At 32.6% G+C, this 10570-nt stretch overlaps 1 long non-coding RNA gene across 1 annotated transcript; it reads right to left on the bottom strand.

The window, feature by feature from the left end:
- Window positions 1-984: 984 nt before the first annotated feature.
- LOC112686683 lies at window positions 985-5662 on the bottom strand. Its single transcript, XR_003148910.1, has 5 exons — window positions 5435-5662; window positions 5136-5192; window positions 3244-3462; window positions 2588-2890; window positions 985-1111 (listed from the first exon to the last, which is right to left on the bottom strand). It is a non-coding gene; the product is annotated as an uncharacterized LOC112686683 (long non-coding RNA).
- Window positions 5663-10570: the final 4908 nt, after the last annotated feature.

The raw sequence follows: 10570 nt of genomic DNA, 5'->3' as shown, positions 1-10570 counted from the left end.
AATGATTTATTTAATTGCAAAGTCACTTTTTGAACGCGGCATTATTTCTAGCTGTCGTTTTACTCAAGCATTGGTTGATGGTAATATCGACGTACCACGAATACTGGGACGACTTAATATTCGCATCCCTGGTAATATTCGTAGTAAACATTTTTTTTGCATACCACTGTAACAATTTCGAAAAAAATGTATCCCTAACAGGCACGTAGCTAGGTATTTTAAAAGGCGGTGTTATTTAAAATGAATCGAAAAAATTGTATACAACAAAATAATAATTTTACGTATACTTTATCGTGCAATCATACAAATACTTTAGTATATTATACCCGAATATCTGTTCGTGTGTGTTACATTAATGTATGAGAAAGCGTTTAAATATTTTATTAAAATTTCAAATGAACATTTTGTCTCTTATGTATACTTTAAATCGCGTATGAAACGATACGAAATCACGGTTTCAGTTTATTAGATAAAACAGTGTAATGAGAAGCCGGCATTACATTACTGTTATCGTAACATGTATATATATCGTTATGATAAGTATGTGTTCATCACGGTCCATGATGAATTTTTAACTTTATAAGACTAAAGTATAACAGAGTCAAAAGGGTGTTACTACATCCGTAAGACCCCCCCTGGCTACGCGCTTGACCTATAGGATATCCATATTTGATAACTGCCAACAATTTCGTAACTAGACCCATTCATCATTTTTTATTCATATTTTAACATACCTATGCATTTTTTATTTTTATATTTCCGTGTACTAATTGTATCTTTAATTTGTTTCTAAAAAAATTTTTATTAACACTGTTATAAAAGCCGATAATCAATGTAAAATAAAATAACATACACACGTGTACAGATATCCGATTCGAAATGTACATTTCAGTGTAGGACCGTCTGCGGGGGATGCATAGGGTGGAGGTGTTGAATAAGAAACGTGCCTTTTACTTTTCCGGTGGATAGAAACTCCCACCACCGTTGGTCTCGGTAGATTTAACGTCGCTTATGAATATGAAGAGGCGCTTACGTGTATAATATTATCATAATACTCGCGTGCAGCAGACATGTCCGAGAATATGCGATGCGCCGATTTAATCGTTCAAGGCTGTAATTAACGACAAGGAACATAATATGCAAACATAAATTACCATTCACGATAATTATTTTTATTACAATTATTATTATACCGGTGGCGGTTACAATAATAATGTTATATATAAATTTACGCTAAGAAAAAAAGCATTGCGCTCGGTGCGATAATCGGAATAATTTTTTGTTGATTTAATTTCGTAATAACGATTGTTCGCGCGCACAAATTGTCGGTAGGATTCATCAAGATCGTCGTGTCCGATAGCAGCGACGACTTTTTACATTTCATGTGCATGAGTACAAGTATGTACGTGAGCGATTGGTGACCCGAGTTCCCCGTGTACGTACCACCGTGTACTAAATAAAAACCATTAATATAATATTGCATGTAATCAAATAATACTCATACATATTATATACATTGCACGACAGAGACGTATTTAGATTTTTTTTTTTTATGAAGGCAAAGGATTTTTCCTCAAACGAAATTTCCCAGTTCAACCAATTAAAAACGAAAACTATAATTTTAGTAAGCCCTTTTAATTTTAATTTTGTAATCATAACGTTTTTTTTGCAAAACTAACTAATCTACCTAATAATAGAAAATTAATAAGTGCACTACATAACATGAACAATTTGAAACTAAAAATTCATAAAACAGTGGTAACATGATCTTCTATAATTTACATTTTATAGGGTAAAAGTACACTTAAATTTTTTCTGAAATTTAGGGGCAGGGCCGTCGGCTGATTATATCTTTTCAGCATTTCTTAATCAAATGTTAATCGTTTTACATAATATTATCATATTTATACACGTTCTTCAAACTCTTTAAAAAGTCGAAACGGAATAAGTCTTCGATCAATAGGTTAAATGTTATGCCTAATGATTTTTCTAGAAACTTAGAAAAGTCCAATGTTACCACAGTCTCTTTTCGAATTCGTGATACAATCTTATACTTTGTGCTACGTTGGTATATTATTATACTTATGGTAGATAAAAATCGTAAATATCCAATAAATACCTAATGTATATGAATAATAATTTACATGAAAAAATGTTAATTCAATATTTATGCGTATTACACTCTTGTCACGTGTATAAAATTATTACGGTTACGTATAATATATATTGCAATGTGTTGCAATAAGAGCTTTGAAAATCATCCCGGAATAACATGTTTGGGACTTTTTTTTAGACAGTGATTGAGATATTGTCAAAGCGATCTTCTACCGTCGGTTATTGTATCATAAAATATCCTATTCGAACTTTTTTTCGAAATTAATACATTGATAATAATATTGGTTTTTCACTGTGTACATACATATTGCACTTAAGTCATCTGAGTACGTCGCCGAGGAACTCGGATTCAAAAATAATATATATTTTAATAATTAATGATAAAAAACGACTAATAATATGTATAAATACCGACCAAAATATCAAGAAACTTGATTATCACGTTAAAAACAAATGCAATTAAAGCTCTTACCTATGTGATCTGGTTCGTTGCTTCTTAATCAAAAGTCTTCCAAGTAAGCTATTCTTCCTACTTCGGGTTAAATTCTGCACGGATCGTTATGACTGTTCTATGAGACGATCTGCAGATATCATCAGCTGTATATAACATATACAGTACAAAATGTCGTAGTTTTGTGGTAGTCCGTGGTAGTGCGGATATGTGTGTAGAGAGTTGGATACGGAAAGCATACGTTAACATCGGTTTGCTGTCTCGATGTGTGGTTTGTTCTGTTGAAATTATTGGCTATTGTTCGCTCTATGATATGTTTAACTACTAAAAAAAACGTGCACAATAATCATGTATTTTACACTAGAAAGAGTATAAATATCTCCAAGTTTGATTCCAAATTTGAGACGAAATAATGCTTATAATATTAATGTTCACTAAGAGAAGGCAAACTTGAACCAAAGATGTACAGTTTTTTCTCGAAATCTCATTACCATAAGTTTGAAATAAACATATAAGGAAATATTGATGACAACATTTTTATTTCCCTAATTACTATGTTTTCATTTTACTTCATCTGACTAGTTTTAACTGGATGTTTTTTTTCTTATTTAATTTATTATATATAAATTTAAATTATATTTGATCAATTGTGGGGAATTCGATATGTTTCTTCCTACCTAGAGTTTCGCGTACACACTTGTAGGCGCTCGTGAATGTATGGTTACAGTACTTGCTCACTATGCTGTACTTATACATATAGGATCGTGGGCCTATAATATAATGCTCGAACCAAAAAGATTCATTTACCCACTGTTCTGTGAAATTATACTTCGAATTTTAATGATAATTCCGTCGCCGTTGTTTTCCATACGGTGCACCGTTTAATCTGTTGTTTGCTGCAAATATATTAAACGTTAAAATACATATATTTATATCAAATTTAAAATATATTTCTTATTGTACTCCTCCTACACTGGAGTTACGAAAACTAAACACAAATGAATGCGCACAAAACGGTATAGGTATTACGATTGAACAAATTTATTGAAACTAGGCTTTTCCTCATTGCACATTCGTATCGATTGAAAATGTACACAAAAATGAGAAATAAACTAGTTTTATTGAATAGTAATTAGTTCACGGTCACAGAATTTATAAAAGTACCTCACGGACAATTTATAAGATACATCGATTATAAAATATACTTAAGTTAATCTGAGTTTATTTTATCATTATAAGTCTATAAAAAGCAATTTTTTTTAACAATTAAAAATAACAGATACTGATCGAAACTCAATGTAGTAAATTTTTACTTAATTATGCTTATTAAACCTAATCGGTTTGTCTAATCTACATAAAATTTGTTCAATGGATAGTTCAAAATTAAATAAAACTTTAACAAATTAGAAGGGGGAGTTTTCAAGTGTCTAGTATCGTTTCTTTTAATTATTTATAGGGAACAAAAATGAAAATTCCGTAATTGTCAATATTTTTCGTTAAATCAATGTTATTCAATCAATTATGGATGTATGAAGTTAAACTAAAATTAGTTAAAATTCATTAAAATTCAAAAAAAAAAACATGAAAAATAATAATTTGTGCTCAAAAGTAGGAGTGGCCATTTAAGAAAAACAAAGTTTCATTGCGCATGCGCGAGTATAATGAACAGATTTAAAATCAGAGACCAAAAAAATGTGTTTTATTAAGTACATTTCCATCTATAAAAACAGAGTTCAAATTGGATTGGTCTACGCAAAAATATTAGGTGTATCCAATTATCATTGTATATATGTATAAGTGTAACAATGAATAAGATATTTTTGAATGAAATATTTAAAAATACATGATTGTATTTTTGTTCGTGACTTAAATTATTGATTAATTATGTGTCATCGATAAATATATTGGCTAAAAGTTCAAAATCGTCAACTTGTGACGTTGTGTATGAAAAATTAAAGTCCTAAATGAAAATTATAAAAATTATATTCTTCGGACGGATTTTTAGTTTGCAAAAAATCATGGTGAATATATGATTGGGTTTGATTCTCAAAATATATTTAATTCTGATCTAATAATAATATGTTGTATACGCTCAAACTTATCGGCGGTTGTTCATTCAAAGTCTGCAGGTCAGGAAAGCTATCATCTACATAAAAACTAAGTCGAATATGAATTCAACACGTACGTCTTTTAATCTATGTACAATTATTATACAATTACATACAATATTTTCATTAGTCAATCAATTTTTATCTTGCAATATCGTATAGTTTGGTAGGCTTTTCGATCAAAATACACGATTAAAGTACGACACAATACAATATTATTATACAGCTATAATAGGTTAATAAAGTGAAATCTATTGATACTATAGTGACTAAATAATTCAAAAACTATCTGAACAATAAATACGTATTTATGTTCACTATGTATGTATATTATTGTAACCATAAAAGAAATATATACATTTGGTTATTTTAACTGATTTTTATCAGATATAAATAAGAAATGGAAAAAATAATAAATGTAATACATTTTAAGTAGGTTTCTCAATAAAATCTCTACGTACATTAAAATATTCAAAAACTGCTGTGCTCCAATGATCTAATTTTGTTCTCTCCAACATCTGCATAAAATAATAATAAAATAATAAACATGATTAATTCAGACACTACCCAATCGGTATTAAATGTTTTTCAAGATTACGCTTAGCAATTTTGTACTATTAATAATATTTTTGTAATTTGAATTGTAATTGAACACCGTGCGTTTAAATTAAATGAATCACGAGGACTTCAAAATATAACTATATATGACTAAACTGAACCGTTCACGATTTAAATATTTAAAACTATTAGATTAACGTACTTGTAATTAATTTTGGGACCGTGGTGAAAAAATACATCTTCAATGAATAAATCAACCCAAAAAATTCGTTAAATATTTATGTAATACTGAACGACTGACTATACCATATATTTCACACGTATTACACACACACACACTCGATGGAACCAAGAATAACAACACAACTGGCCGGAGAAGCGTTAAAAAAAAAATAACGTAATAAATGTACTTTGAAACCGTCCATTGTTAACCTAGTCACTGGCGTTGTAATTAATAACTCTGTTGTTAGCGTTGTTCATAGACGTGAAAAAACTTCCAATCTTCGACTCATGTTGCTGTATTAAACCAGAAAAATGAACGCGTAAACTCAAGCGTTTAACGTCACGTGATATATTTGCGTCAATATAATATGTATGTACATATAACGTATTATGATGATATTATAACTACGGCGGTGACGATGACGACCAGGTTGCGTCCGAACATTTTTCATTATCATTATTATTCCAAATACTTGTAACACTTTGTCATCGCTTCTCGTTAGTACATTTTCGTATCGTTCGGGTGCCGTTATAATAATTATATAACGAATGATTTTACGGCCGCTACCGTCGTCGTACGCTCGCATCGAAAAATACTCATCGCTCATAAAATATTATCATTGGCCATTTCGTAACGTGTATAACAACAGTTCCCATCCGCTTTAGCTGTTCGGACCGCTAAATTCGTAAAAAAATCTCTGAGGTCCACTAATAGCGATATTTATTTAAACCTATACCATATCCTATAGGTACATATATATACATATATATATATATATATAATGTGCACATACGTCAGTAAGTAGTCAGTTATTACAAAATGAATTTAAAAAACAAATGTATATTAAGGAAAAACTTTATTGAACCTAACTGATCACAAATTAAACAGTTCAATGAGATTTTTAACATTGCTTGTCCCCCACGTAGCTGGTTTAAAAATGGACAGATTTAGCCTTGCATTACTTCCGAACATTCAATTAATTGCTATATTTATATTTTGAAAGTGGAAATATTTTCAAATATTTTATAAAAGTGAAAAAAGCTCGTTCACACAGATAGGTTGTCGGAAAGCCCATCAAGTTTCTTAGTGCGATTTTGGCCGAACAGTCTCATTGATATTATAACCAGAAACGTTATCATACAACGCGAACGTGTAATAATATTACTTTCACCAGAAACACATGGACGTCAGTCTTGACGGTCCACGGGCCAGTTCCGCGACGCCCGCGACCCATAAGTACAACTGTACAACACACGTGTCGTACAATTATCCTTTCTCGATGCGTATCGTTGCGCGCGCGGGAAACCGTCGCAGGATGTTACGCATGTGCGTGCGTATAAAATCGACGTTTATTACACACGAAAACGCCGTAACGCGTACGCGTATTTAACTGCGCGCTATCCATGGTTCCTTCGGAACGATAAAAACAATAATTTATGTCCCCGAATACCGTCGTCTGTTTACGTTTTAAAGTTATATGAACTACACACGTTGCGTATCATACCTCTTAATGTACGCGCTACGCGTACGCGTACCGTACACACACTCACACATCTACTCGTATTCGTCTTCCATGTATCGAACAAGCCGATCGGTGATTGCGTACCATAGGTATAATGTATTTTTCGGCGCGATACACGCATCGATTTCGAAACGTTCACGAAATAACCCCTCCGCCGCGCTCTCACCGGCCAAAGATCGGAGGAAAAAGAACAAAAAAAAAAAACAGAAAAATTCCGATCGAGAAGTAAGAGATGATGTTCACCTATGCGCATTATACTCGCTCCCAGCACTCCGTCGCAGACGACTGGCTCTGCACATAAATCAGTTGCACGGGGGTTGTTGATAGATATATTATTTCTAACGCGACCTGCTGTTCGGGTTCGATTCGGAGGACTGTGATCGTAGGCGTGGATAAGAAATCGTGTACGTGTGTGTGTATGTGGTCGCGCGCGTCCATCGGTTTCACGTCTCCAAAGCGAACGTAAGAAAAGATAAAATTAAGAGAAATAAAATCTCCGATCGTGTTTCCCACATGCGACACGTTTTCTTCCCGTATCGGCAGACGACACGCATAGGATCCGCGAACCCGTAGAGTACATATTATATTAATAAAAATACGTGTAATATTAATATTTACATTACACACATTGGTATTATATACACACGTCTATACACGATAGCTAACGTGACGTGTGTGTGTGTGTGTGTGTGTATATTTACGCTCATATACGATTGAAAAATATCGTCGGCATAGCGGTTTCGAACAACGGATCAACCACAATTTGTCGAAATCAACTTGAAATTTGACATAGCTGTTTCTCGATGCTCTCGAGTCTAGACCAGTGTTTCCCGACTGGTTTTCCGCGGAACACAAATGTTCCTCGTGTTCCGTGAGAAATTCGGAAAAAAATAAACAAAATTTTTAATTAGAACAAGGACTCGAATTATGAACTAATCCTTTTCTCCTTGGGACGTTATCTTATTATAAAATATTAGTTACACAATAATGTTATAGCAATTATCCGTCGCCCGAGATATTTTATACATGTTATTTATTAATCTTATTAAGGGGTTCCGCGAAAATGTTCAGGTTCCGTGGATAAAATAGGTTGGGAAACACTGATCTAGACGAGCAATAAGAAGGGATTTTTCGAATATATATATATATCACAAGCAATGAGAATTAGTGAAATCGATTCTGTTGAGCCAAGGATTGATGAAATAATTTCTGACCAAACAAACAGCAGAAGAATAAAATCGTAACGTTCCTTGTAAAAACTGACGTAGATAAACCGAAATCCACATTTCAATAAAAAGAACATGGTCGGTGTACGCAGAAAAAAAAATAAAAATAACAGAGGAGGTCCGTCCGCCTGCGCATCACCTCCCCTCCCTCAAATTCGAGCACTGCGAGTGTCGAAGACTTGATCAGGGACGATTCGAAACCGTGCGCGCACGAACGCGGCTCCCGTTACGAAATCCAAACCGAGATCGTCTTCACATGGATTTCGGAACGTTACGCGCCACGGCCATAATTACAGCGTTTACGCGGACAGACGCGCGCTTTAGGAAAGTAAGTAGAATAGGTAAATGGTTCGGAAACCGATTAGAAATAACGATTTTTCTACGTGATTACAAGGGCGTATTTGAGTTAAGGCCATGAGGGGGGGGGACGAAATTAATTTTTCTTCGATACAATCTTAAAAATAATTTTTATTTCATTATCTACAGCTTATGTTTCTGTTATAATGATAACATATTATAATGATAGACTAGTAATTTATATTCTTAATTATTTATGCATTACAGTATTTAAGTAAATCAATGTGTCGTATTCAACAAAAATACGAGCCATGGGGGGGGGGGGGGAAGAGGTAATTCGTCCCCTCTCAAATATGCCTTTACGTGATTACCGGTGCTGCGTCACGTGAACACGGTCTATTTACACGTGTTCACCACCGCGGCCGTGGGCAGTAGGGCTCGAGTGCAACAGCGACACACGTGATAGCTGCAACCGCGCGCGTACGTTTGCGTTCCGAGAACGGTTTTTGATTTCGATTACTCTGCCGCGTCGCTCGGAACATAAAATATACAGGGGGTGGACAAAATAATATGAACACCTGACGTATACGAGATTTATTTATTTATGTTAGCATCCCAAGTGGAAATTAACAACAGGCACAATACTGCGCCAGTACTGACTGATACTGGTGCTTTACTGGCAGTCAGTAATGGAACTGTACTGGCATATATATAGGATGATAACGCTTTTATGTACTAATTATCCACTACTGGCCCAGTACCAATAGTCGGTACCGACTATCACCTTGAGACAGTACTTCGCCTTTATTGTGTGCCAGCACTGATTATCAGTTAACTAGTAGTGGATAACCAGTACAGAAAAGTGTTAACATCCCAGACATATCCCAATACTGTCACTATTACTGACGGCCAGTAAAATGCCAGTTGTAAAAATGTGAAGGCATTACTACTCAATATTTGAAAGGCCAGTTCTGTTAGAAAATTAAAATGCTTCTAATTAATATTGCTTAAATTGTTAAACATATTAGGTATATCAAAAAATATAAATAAATACATAAATATCTTAAAAAATTTAAGTTTATTTTCAGAATGAGAAAAAAATTATACAATATATTCTGCAGTACTTAGCATAAACTCAAAAACATTAATAGTTGATAAACTTAGTTTGAAATTTTAACAAATGCATTTGTGTAAATCGTATATAACAAAATACGCTTATATCTATTTAAAAGAATAATAAAACATATTTTAACATGGAAGTATATACCACTTATACCCCAAAACATTATTAATAATTAAATTTATAATTATTAAATTCCAAAATGATGGACATTTTAAACCTAATTAAGGAATGCAATTTTTTCCACATCAAAAAAATAAAGGCGTCTTAAGAAACTAAATTATGGAAAAGAGGGAAGTTGAAGTGGAAAAATACGGATTAAGAATTAAGAATACATATTAAAAAATAATATTAAAAAGTAAAATGTTGTTTATTTTTTAAGTAATTAATTTGAAGGTATAACATAATTAAAATATGATCAATTTTTCTATTTAACAAATTAAAATAAATATATGAAATTAGGAAAAAATTGCATTCCTTAATCAGATTAAAAATGTCCATCATTTTGGAATTTAATAATTATAAATTTAATTATTAATTCCCTTTGTTCCATAATTTAATTTCTTAAGACTCCTTTCTTTTTTTTCCTCCTTCCCTATCTTTAGTACCAGAAAACCAACGACTAAGTGTGCTGCATATTTCTTTTTGGTTAGTATCTGGAAACTTGGTAGTAATAACATCTAAAGTAAAAATTAATATCATTCATTTGATGTGCATTTTGAGTAAGCTTGACTTTTTTATTTTGTTTTGGCAAACGGACGTGATATGTTGATGATGATGATGTGTTATTATCGTTTACTACTACATATAGGTACTTACAATAAATTAATAGTTGATTTGAATGTATACATACCTTTAACTTCTGAAAATCTTAAGACTTCGGAGATCTTGAGAACTTGAGGGTTGAGTTGTACAAAATACAAAATATAAATGTCAAACGCTCACTAATC

This window comes from Sipha flava, unplaced genomic scaffold (genome assembly GCF_003268045.1).
Source record: "Sipha flava isolate LNK unplaced genomic scaffold, YSA_version1 322_pilon_pilon, whole genome shotgun sequence".
In the NCBI taxonomy this organism is placed as follows: domain Eukaryota; kingdom Metazoa; phylum Arthropoda; class Insecta; order Hemiptera; family Aphididae; genus Sipha; species Sipha flava.
The sequence above is the reverse complement of the archived record's forward strand: the minus strand, read 5'-3'. Positions and strand labels throughout refer to the sequence as shown.